The sequence below is a fragment of the Cervus canadensis genome, chromosome 5 (genome assembly GCF_019320065.1).
Source record: "Cervus canadensis isolate Bull #8, Minnesota chromosome 5, ASM1932006v1, whole genome shotgun sequence".
NCBI lineage: Eukaryota > Metazoa > Chordata > Mammalia > Artiodactyla > Cervidae > Cervus > Cervus canadensis.
In genome coordinates this window covers 16,342,606-16,355,196 of record NC_057390.1, presented here as the reverse complement: position 1 = coordinate 16,355,196, position 12,591 = coordinate 16,342,606, and positions in this window count along the sequence as shown.

Genomic DNA, 12,591 nt, shown 5'->3' with positions numbered 1-12,591 from the left:
CCAAATTTATTGTTGAGCTGTAGTAGTTTTCTGGTAGCATCTTTAAGGTCTTCTACGTATAGTATCATGTCATCTGCAAACAGTGACAGTTTTAAGGAATAAATTGAAGCAAAATGACTGCTATTATGTTTATCAAGATACTTGAAGCACTCATTTAAAATCTGGACTCTGTGGATTCAATTCATTCCCAGAAAGAATTGTGAAATGTCACTGTGATGACTCTACACTCAACTATCACTTAATCCTTCCCGTAAGGATGCTCTCCTAAGCACAGCCTTAGATGGCAAGAAAAAAATAAAAAATCAAGAAAATGATTATATCAGCTTCTCAACCTGATAGAGATTTATAATTGCAAAACTACGTTGGATTAATTCCTACCTTTAAACTGCTGCATCCAGAAACTTAATAAATGTTATTTGGAGGACTGAGTAAGCCAGCATTTGGTGACAGTGCTCCATCAGTACATCTAGAAAAGCCTTTGCCCTCAGGCCCTTGTTTGGCTAACCACTCATCTAGTAGATCTTTCCAGATCTCATCAGTGATTGCAAATTTTATCTCTTTGGATGAAAGAAAAATTCTGCTAGTTTTTATGTTGACAAGTGTATCTGTGGAGATATTTCACTGCCAAGAGCAGAGGCTGGATATGAGGAAATTTCATTAGGCACACAGTTCCACTAAAAAAATTAAATGAACAGAACCATCTCTCCTAAGCATAGTCTTTAGCACTGATCTGGAATTGATTCAGTTGTTATTCTTGTTTTGATGAAATTGATTTTTTTCCCCCAATAAACTTTGATGTAATTTGTTACCAAAGCTTTAGTTCATGGCATTTAGCCAAAGAGTTTGTCAACAGAATTTCACTTCTTAGATGTGTTTGGAAGCTTTGGAAAAGGGTTTTTACCACTTGGAAGTCTCCAGAGAATGTCTAGAGGCATGAGTATTAGTCTCTATTTCAAAATTCATCTTATATTAAGCTTGAAATTTCCAGGACTCCCTTGGGTACTAAAGTATGTAAATGTATGAGTGTAATACCACATGATGTGATTAAAGATTCCATGACTGAAAGAGAATACCAGTTTAAAAGGAAAAAAAAAAGGTATTTTTTTCATTAGTAAAGGGATAAAGACAGCTAGAAACATTGTAATATATTGAGTTTGATGATAATAATAATATAACACAATTTATTAAATTAAAATTTGAAACCTGGTCTGTTATAATAGCTCAACTGCTATAGTGCAGAACATCCAGCTCTTTTTAGAGTGTATTTGCTCTGATGAAGAAGTTGGGTTTTACGGAAGGAAGAAGAGTCTGCTTCATTACAATGCATTCACCTAGATGTCCTACTTTCTACTTGCATGGTCTTCCGCATGATCTTGATTCTTTCTCAGAACCTCATATCCTTCATTTTGAAAGTACAGAAAATGTCTAACTCCCTCACAGGATTGCTATGCTCACAGGTAAAGCACCTACACAGAATTTGTACCTAATGAGACACTTAATAAATGTCCATTGCCTCCCGTTGATTTCCTGACAGAACCTTGGGCCCTGGATAGAAATATATACATGACCTGGTATTTTCTAGCATTTACTCAATCATTTACCTTATCAATGACAATCATTATAAACTATATTAGCAGAAACAGTCACATGTCAGATACATGGGTATTTAATATACATACCTTATATTAAACTCTGACTTGGCTCATAGGCTCAGGATTCTGTGGCCATTTATATGGAAACAAACTTTGAATCTTTATATAAGAAAAGATAGAGGCCTGGAATGCCTTGGGAAAAAGTTCTGTACCCAAAATTAGATCTGTCCTCCAGTCTTATTTTCATCACCAAGTGACTCGGTAACTTTTAACGTCACTTTTGTATTTTGAGATTCAATTTCTTCACCTGAAAACACAATTGAAAATTTGTTTCAATTAACTCTTAGAGTACAGAAAGCTAGAAATCTACACAACTCCAAGGCAGTGGGAGCAGTAGAACCACAAAAATCTTCCTGCTCCTCTGAGTAATTCTGTTTTTATCAGCAAACATGTGGAAAAAAAGATTTTCTAAATCAATCATTGGTGACTCTCAGGTTTTCCTCATGCTAAGAATCAAGATGTCATGGAGACTGGTGTGCAGGGGTTAGATAAATTCTCTCTGGGTGATACCAACAGGGCAAAGGGTAGGAGTTAGGTCTCTACATAACAGGTATAAGAGAGTGTAATTAAGAAGGATGGAGGTCAGTACACAAGCACATGTAATATGGTCATAAAGTAAAATTATATAAATATTTATCATTTTGTATATATAAAAAGAGTCTGAACAATAAGAAAATTCAAATAGGTAGAACTTCTTTTCTTTGATTGGAACCATAAGTTTGTTATCTAATATAAGACAGGCTTCAGCACTATGTGAACCAAGAACTTCCATGTAAATTCTGTATAAGTTAGGTTTAGAAAAGGCAGAGGAACCAGAGATCAAATTGCCAACAACCACTGGATCATAGAAAAAGCAAGGGAATTCCAAAAAATACTACTGCTTCACTGAGTACACTAAAGCCTTTGATTATGTGGATCAAAACAAACTGTGGAAAATTTAGAGATGGGAATACCAGACTACTTTACCTGTCTCCTGAGAAACCTGTATGAAGGACAAGAAGCAACATTTAGAACCAGACATGGAAAAATGGACTGGTTCCAAATTAGGAAAGGAGTACATTACAGCTGTATATTGTCATCCTGCTTATTTAACTTATATGCAGAGTACATCATGTGAAATTCCAGACTGGAAGAAGCATAAGCTGGAATCAAGATTTCCAGGAGAAATATCAACAACCGCAGATATGCAGCTGATACCACTCTAATGGCAGAGAGCAAAGAGGAACTGAAGAGCCTCTTGATGACAGTGAAAGAGGAGACTGAAAACACTGGTTTAAAACCCAACATTCAAAACACTAAGATCATGGCATCCGTTCCCATCACTTCATGGCAAACAGATGGGGAAACAGTGAAAACAGTGACAGGTTTTACTTTTTTAGGCTCAAAAACCACTGCAGATGGTGACTGCAGCCTCAAAATTAAAAGACACTTGCTTCTTGGAAGAAAAGCTATGACAAACCCAGACAGTGTATTAAAAAGTAGAGACACGAGGGGGAGCTAAGATGATAGAGGAATAGGATGGGGAGACCACTTTCTCCCCTACAAATTCATTGAAAGAACATTTGAACACTGAGCAAACTTCACAAAACAACTTCTGATCGCTAGCAGAGGAGAGCAGGCACCCAGAAAAGCAGCCCTTCGTCTTCGAAAGGAGGTAGGACAAAATATAAAACATAAAAAGAGAGACAAAAGAACTAGGGACGGAGACCCGTCCCGGGAAGGGAGGCATAATAGAGGAAGTTTCCAAACACCAGGAAACCCTCTCACTGGCGGGTCTGGGGGAAGTTTTTGAATCTAGGAGGGCAACATAACTGGGAGGAAAAATAAATAAAACCCACAGATTACATGCCTAAAAGCAACTCCCAGCATAAAAGTACCCCAGATGCCTGCATCCACCACCAGCAAGTGGGGGCGGAACGGAGAGGAGCGGGCGGCATTGCTTAGGGTAAGGACCGAGCCTGAGTGTCCTGAGGGCAATTGGAGGGAGCTAACGTGAGATAGCAACTTAGACTGTGGGATAGCAAGAGAGAGAGAAAATGAACCGGCCCGAACACACTGCGGCCTGTTCGCAGAACAAAGGAAGAACTGAGCGATCCCAGAGAAGAGCTAGCCAGCTGCAGACAAGCCCATCCTCCGCCGGAGGCAGGAGGCAGAGAGGAGGGGAAAGGGGCAAACTCGGCCCCAGAGATGGCATCCCTACCAAACTGCAAACAGGCTCCCAGTTTCTAACCAAAGACTTCCTGAGATTCTGGATGGTTGACATCTGCCAGGAGGGTCGCGGCTAGAGACCAGCTCCCCAGAACAGGCACAAGGTGCACCCGACCAGCGCGCAGAAACTGAGGCTGGGACCGCGGAGGGGAGAAGGCGTGCCACACCCAGGGACAGTGCGCTCCTCAAGCTCCAGGCTGCCTGAGCTGCTCCTGCTGGGGAAGGCACAAAATTCAGGCCCAACTGAGTCAGCCCCTTTTGTGGAATACCCAAAAACTGGAACCTCACGCAACCCAGGGCCCCCTCCATATAGAGCAGCCTGGGGCCTGAGCAGTGTAGATGGGGAAAGCACACACCCATGAGCGGGGGCAAACCCAGTGTGGCCAGAACACTGCGAGTGCTCCCCGCACAGGCCGGCGGTATTTGTCTGCAGCGCCCCTCCCTCCCCGCAGCAGGACTGAACCAGCGAACCTGAGCAAGAGTCCACCTCCGCCCGCCTGTGTCAGGGCGGAAACTAGACACTGAAGAGACCGGCAAACAGAAGCCAAATAAACAAAGGGAACCGCTTCAGAAGGGACAGGTGACAGTAACAGATTAAACTCCCTGTAGCTAACACTGACTACACTGGAAGGGGCCTATAGATATCAAGAAGTGTAAGCTGGAACAAGGAGCTATCTGAAACTGAACCAAACCCACACTGCCTGCAACAGCTCCAGAGAAATTCCTAGATAAATTTTTACTTTTTTTTTTTAATTAAAAAAATTTTATTTCTTTTTTTTCTTTTTTCTCTTTTATTTTCTTTTAAAATTCCCTATTACTCCTCCATTACTCCTTAACTTTCATTTTCATTTTCATATATTTTTACTATTTTTTTAATTAAAAATTTTTTTCTCTTTTTATTTTTCTTTCTCTTGTTTTCTTTTAAAGTCCTCTATTACTCCTTAACTTTCATTTCATTTCACTATAACCTTGAAGAAAAAAAAAGAGGCCCTATTTTTAAACCAAACTTCACATATATTTCTAAAATTTTTTGTGTTTTTGTTTTTAATATTGTATTTTTAAGAGTCTAACCTCTACTCTAGATTTTCAATCTTTGTTTTTCAGTATTTGATATCAATCTTGGACATTCAAGAATCCAATATTCAGTACCCATTTTTACTCGGGAGTGTGTTGATTACTCTCTCCCACTTTTGACTCTCCGTTTTCTCCCTCATATCACCTCTATTTCCTCCCTCCACCTTCTCTTCCCAATCTAATTCTGTGAATCTTTGTGGGTGTCTGGGCTACGGAGAACACTCTGGGAACAGACAACTGCATAGATCTGTCTCTCTCCTCTTGAGTCCCCCTTTTTCTCCTCCTGCTCATCTCTATCTCCCTCCTCCCTCTCCTCTTTTTCATGTAACTCTGTGAACCTCTCTGGGTGTCCCTCACGGTGGAGAATCTTTTCACCATTAACCCAGAAGTTTTATTATCAGTGCTGTTTAGTTGGAGAAGTCATGAGGCTACTGGAAGAATAAGACTGAAATCCAGAGGCAGGAGACTTAAGCCCAAAACCTGAGAACACCAGAAAACTCCTGACTACAGGGAACATTAAGTAATAAGAGATCACCCAAAAGCCTCCATACCTACACTGAAACCAACCACCACCCAAGAGCCAATAAGTTCCAGAGCAAGACATACCACGCAAATTCTCCAGCAACGCAGGAACATAGCCCTGAGCGTCAACATACAGGCTGCCCGAAGTCACACCTAACATACAGACCCATCTCAAAACTCACTACTGGGCACTCCATTGCACTCCAGAGAGAAGAAATCCAGTTCCATGCACCCGAACACAGACACAAGCTTCCCTAACCAGGAAACTTTGACAAGCCAATCGTCCAACCCCACCCACTGGGTGAAACCTCCACAATAAAAAGGAACCACAGACCTCCAGAATACAGAAAGCCCACTCCAGACACAGCAATCTAAGCAAGATGAAAAGGCAGAGAAATACCCAACAGATAAAGGAACACAAAAAATGCCCACCAAGTCAAACAAAAGAGGAGGAGATAGGGAATCTACCTGAAAAAGAATTCAGAATAATGATAATAAAAATGATCCAAAATCTTGAAAACAAAATGGATAAATAGCCTGGAGACAAAGACTGAGAAGATGCAAGAAATGTTTAACAAGGACCTAGAAGAAATAAAAAAGAGTCAATTAAAAATGAATAATGCAATAGATGAGATAAAAAACACTCTGGAGGGAACCAAGAGTAGAATAACGGAGACAGAAGATAGGATAAGTGAGGTAGAAGATAAAATGGTGGAAATAAATGAAGCAGAGAGGAAAAAAGAAAAAAGGATCAAAAGAAATGAGGACAACCTCAGGGACCTCTGGGACAATGTGAAATGCCCCAATATTCGAATCATAGGAGTCCCAGAAGAAGAAGAAAGGCCATGAGAAAATACTAGAGGAGATAATAGCTGAAAACTTCCCTAAAATGGGGAAGGAAATAGTGACCCAGGTCCAAGAAACCCAGAGAGTCCCAAACAGGATAAACCCAAGGTGAAACACCCCATGACACATATTAATCAAATTAACAAAGATCAAACACAAAGAACAAATATTAAAAGCAGCAAGGGAAAAACAACAAATAACACACAAAGGGATTCCCATAAGGATAACAGCTGATCTATCAATAGAAACCCTCCAGGCCAGAAGGGAATGGCAGGACATACTTAAAGTAATGAAAGAGAATAACCTACAACCCAGATTACTGTTCCCAGCAAGGATCTCATTCAGATATGAAGGAGAATTCAAAAGCTTTACAGATAAGCAAAAGCTGAGAGAATTCACCACCACCAAACCAGCTCTTCAACAAATGCTAAAGGATCTTCTCTAGACAGGAAACACAGAAAGGCTGTATAAACGTGAACCCAAAACAACAAAGTAAATGGCAATGGGGCCATACCTATCAATAATTACCTTAAACGTAAATGGGTTGAATGCCCCAACCCAAAGACAAAGATTGGCTGAATGGATACAAAAACAAGACCCCTATATATGCTGTCTACAAAAAACCCACCTCAAAACAAGGGACACATACAGACTGAAAGTGAAGGGCTGGAAAAAAATATTTCACGCAAACAGAGACCAAAAGAAAGCAGGAGTCGCAATACTCATATCAGATAAAATAGACTTTAAAATAAAGGCTGTGAAGAGACAAAGAAGGACACTACAGAATGATCAAAGGATCAATCCAAGAAGAAGATATAACAATTATAAATGTATATGCATCCAACATAGGAGCACTGCAATATGTAAGGCAAATGCTAACGAGTATGAAAAGGGAAATTAACAGTAACACAGTAATAGTGGGAGACTTTAATACCCCACTCACAACTATGGATAGATCAACTAAACAGAAAATTAACAAGGAAACACAAACCTTAAATGACACAGTGGACCAGCTAGACCTAATTGATATCTATAGGACATTTCACCCCAAAACAATCAACTTCACCTTTTTCTCAAGTGCACACGGAACCTTCTCCAGAATAGATCACATCCTGGGCCATAAATCTAGTCTTCGTAAATTCAAAAAAATTGAAATCATTCCAGTCATCTTTTCTGACCACAGTGCAGTAAGATTAGATCTCAATTACAGGAAAAAAAATTATTAAAAATTCAAACATATGGAGGCTAAATAACGTGCTTCTGAATAACCAACAAATCATAGAAGAAATCAAAAAAGAAATCAAAATATGCATAGAAATGAATGAAAATGAAAACACAACAACCCAAAACCTATGGGACACTGTAAAAGCAGTGCTAAGGGGAATGTTCATAGCATTACAGGCTTACCTCAAGAAACAAGAAAAAAGCCAAATAAATAACCTAACTCTACACCTAAAGCAACTAGAGAAGGAAGAAATGAGGAACCCCAGGGTTAGAAGGAAAGAAATCTTAAAAATTAGGGCAGAAATAAATGCAAAAGAAACTAAAGAGACCATAGCAAAAATCAACAAAGCTAAAAACTGGTTTTTTGGGAAAAAAAAAAAAATTCACAAACTGTTAGCAAGACTCATTAACAAACAAATGGAGAAGAACCAAATTAACAAAATTAGAAATGAAATTAGAAAGATCACAACAGACAACACTGAAATACAAAGGATCATAAGAGACTACTACCAGCAGCTCTATGCCAATAAAATGGACAACTTGGATGAAATGGACAAATTCTTAGAAAAGTATAACTTTCCAAAACTGAACCAGAAAGAAATAGAAGATCTTAACAGACCCATCACAAGCAAGGAAATCGAAACTGTAATCAAAAATCTTCCAGCGAACAAAAGCCAGATGGCTTCACAGCTGAATTCTACCAAAAATTTAGAGAAGAGCTAACACCTATCTTACTCAAACTCTTCCATAAAATTGCAGAAGAAGGGAAACTTCCAAACTCATTCTATGAGGCCACCATCATCCTAATTCCAAAACCAGACAAAGATGCCACAAAAAAGGAAAACTACAGGCCAATAACACTTATGAACATAGATGCAAAAATCCTTAACAAAATTCTAGCCAACAGAATCCAACAACATATTTAAAAAATCATACATCATGACCAAGTGGGCTTTATCCCAGGAATGCAAGGATTCTTTAATATCCGCAAATCAATCAATGTAATACACCACATTAACAAATTGAAAGATAAAAACCATATGATTATCTCAATAGATGCAGAGAAAGCCTTTGACAAAATTCAACATCCATTTATGATTAAAACTCTCCAAAAAGCAGGAATAGAAGGAACATACCTCAACATAATAAAAGCTATATATGACAAACCCACAGCAAGCATCACCCTCAATGGTGAAAAATGGAAAGCATTTCCCCTGAAATCAGGAACAAGACAAGGGTGCCCACTCTCACCACTACTATTCAACATAGTGTTGGAAGTTCTGGCCACAGCAATCAGAGCAGAAAAAGAAGTAAAAGGAATCCAGATAGGAAAAGAAGAAGTGAAACTCTCACTGTTTGCAGATGACATGATTCTCTACATAGAAAACCCTAAAGACTCTACCAGAAAATTACTAGAGCTAATCAATGAATACAGTAAAGTTGCAGGATATAAAATTAACACACAGAAATCCCTTGCATTCCTATATACTAACAATGAAAAAACAGAAAGAGAAATTAAGGAAACAATACCATTCACCATTGCAACAAAAAGAATAAAATACTTAGGAGTATATCTACCTAAAGAAACAAAAGACCTATGCATAGAAAACTATAAAACACTGATGAAAGAAATCAAAGAGGACACAAACAGATGGAGAAATATACCGTGTTCATGGATTGGAAGAATCAATATTGTCAAAATGACTATACTACCCAAAGCAATCTATAGATTCAGTGCAATCCCTATCAAGCTACCAACGGTATTTTTCACAGAGCTAGAACAGATAATTTCACAATTTGTATGGAAATACAAAAAACCTCGAATAGCCAAAGTAATCTTGAGAAAGAAGAATGGTACTGGAGGAATCAACCTGCCTGACTTCAGACTCTACTACAAAGCCACAGTCATCAAGACAGTATGGTACTGGCACAAAGACAGAAATATAGATCAATGGAACAGAATAGAAAGCCCAGAGATAAATCCACGAACCTATGGATACCTTATCTTCGACAAAGGAGGCAAAGATATACAATGGAAAAAAGACAACCTCTTTTAACAACCTCTTTAACAAGTGGTGCTGGGAAAACTGGTCAACCACTTGTAAAAGAATGAAACTAGAACACTTTCTAACACCATACACAAAAATAAACTCAAAATGGATTAAAGATCTAAATGTAAGACCAGAAACTACAAAACTCCTAGAGGAGAACATGGCAAAACACTCTCCGACATAAATCACAGCAGGATCCTCTATGACCCCCCTCCCAGAATATTGGAAATAAAAGCAAAAATAAACAAAAAGGACCTAATTAAACTTAAAAGCTTTTGCACAACAAAGGAAACTGTAAGCAAGGTGAAAAGACAGCCCTCAGAATGGGAGAAAATAATGTTGCAAACGAAGCAACAGACAAAGGATTAATCTCAAAAATATACAAGCAACTCCTGCAGCTCAATTCCAGAAAAATAAATGACTCAATCAAAAAATGGGCCAAAGAACTAAACAGACATTTCTCCAAAGAAGACATACAGATGGCTAACAAACACATGAAAAGATGCTCAACATCACTCATTATTAGAGAAATGCATGGTACCACAATGCATAGTGCATAGTGGTACCACAATGAGGTACCACTACACGCCAGTCAGGATGGCTGCTATCCAAAAGTCTACAAGCAATAAATGCTGGAGAGGGTGTGGAGAAAAGGGAACCCTCTTACACTGCTGGTGGGAATGCAAACTAGTACAGCCGCTATGGAGAACAGTGTGGAGATTTCTTAAAAAACTGGAACTAGAACTGCCATATGACCCAGCAATCCCACTTCTGGGCATACACACTGAGGAAACCAGATCTGAAAGAGACACGTGCACCCCAGTGTTCATCGCAGCACTGTTTATAATAGCCAGGACATGGAAGCAACCTAGATGCCCATCAGCAGATGAATGGATAAGGAAGCTGTGGTACATATACACCATGGAATATTACTCAGCCATTAAAAAAATTCATTTGAATCAGTTCTAATGAGATGGATGAAACTGGAGCCCATTATACAGAGTGAAGTAAGCCAGAAAGATAAACACCAATACAGTATACTAACGCATATATATGGAATTTAGAAAGATGGTAACGATAACCCTATACACAAAACAGAAAAAGAGACACATATGTACAGAACAGACTTTTGGACTCTGTGGGAGAAGGCGAGGGTGGGATGTTTTGAGAGAATATCATCGAAACAGATCACCAGCCCAGGCTGGATGCATGAGACAAGTGCTCAGGGCTGGTGCACTGGGAAGACCCAGAAGGATGGGGTGGAGAGGGAGGTGGGGGGGGGGGATGGGGATGGGGAATACGTGTAAAGCCATGGCTGATTCATGTCAATGTATGACAAAAACCACTACAATATTGTAAAGTAATTAGCCTCCAACTGATAAAAATAAATGGGAAAAAAAAAAGTAGAGACACCACTTTGCTGACAAAGAGCTGAATAGTCAAAGCTATGGTTTTCCAGTAGTTGTTTATGAATGTCAGAGTTGGACCATAAAGAAGGCTAAGAGCCAAAGAATTGATGCTTTCAAACTGTGGTGCCAGAGAAGACTCTTGAGAGTCCCTTGGACTTCAAGGAGATCAAACCAGTCCATCCTAAAGGAAATCAACCCTGAATAGTCATTGGAAGGACTGATACTGAAGCTCCAATATATTGGCCACCTGATGCAAAGAGAAAACTTTTTGGAAAAGACCCTAATGCTGGGAAAGATTGAGGGCAAGAGGAGTAGAGGGTGACAGAGGATGAGATGGTTGGATAGCATCAATGAATCAATGGACATGAGTTTAAGCAAACTCAGGGCAATTAGTGAAGGACAGGGAAGCCTGGCATGCTGCAGTTCATGGGGTTGCAAAGAATCAGACATGACTTAACGACTGAATAACAGCAACATAGACTAATAGGCATGCAGCTTTCTTCCCATGAATTTGTATGGTTTATCCAAAACAAGGATTTGGGCCATTTGGCTTGAGAAGTAAAGGTGTGAGAGCAAATGAGTGAGGGTGTAGATACTATAAGTGAATTTGCCATGTCATCCCTAGCCTATCAGCAGTAGCCTATTTCTGAACTTTCATCAGTTACAGAAAGGACTTCACTGAGACCTTCTTTCTCCTCAGATTGAACTTTTGAATAAACTTTTGAAGCCCTGAGGATGACTACTAAGAAAGTCCTGCTACTTGCTAGCAATTATCCATCAGTCTCGTGCCCCAGATTCCTAACAGATGTTCAGTGGGGACAATGAAAGCCATGGCTATTAATCAATCATAACTTATTTTTTAAAGGATATTTATTTGAGGGAGCTGTTAGCGAGAGAATTTGCATGCTTCTTCTCTTTAAACATTTGCAAAACTTTCCAGATATTTACAATACATCCCTCATATAATTCTAAAATAAGATGCCTAAGAGAATGAACCAAATTTGGAAAGAAAAGGAAACTGTCAGTAGCATTCTCTTAAAATAGTTTATTTTTCTGTTATAGAAAATTATCAGCCCAATCACCACCTTTCTAAGGAATGCCCATCCTGAGCAACTTTTTTTGAAATTTGGACACTCTCTGCAAAACCACAGACTGTTATGCCTTAGAATGATGGAAGAAAAGACCACAGAAAGTCAGGAGTGGATACACAGAGACCCAGAATCATCTTCCAGTGCTAGCAGAAAGTTTGTTTTCAATGGAAGGATAAACCCTTTAACTATTGCCTATGTAACAAGGTTCTGATATTCTCCCATATTATGTCAGAACATGAAAGAAGGAGGCAGAAGAATTTAGAACTAGGAATCATGATGTTATGCTCTGCCTCTAGCTATCTGTGCAAGTCTCTTTCTTTATTTAGCCTCTGTTATCTCAACTGTAAAATGAAAAGGCTAAATTACGGCCCCTAATGTTTCACCCAGCTTTCAGTGTCTGTGATGTTCAGGCCACCTCTGTTTGGTAGTGACAAGAGGAACCTAAGGGCCACATAAGAAGTCAATCTTGTCTCAGATGGAAAAATCTTCCAAAAATATCATCTCCTTAACTTCT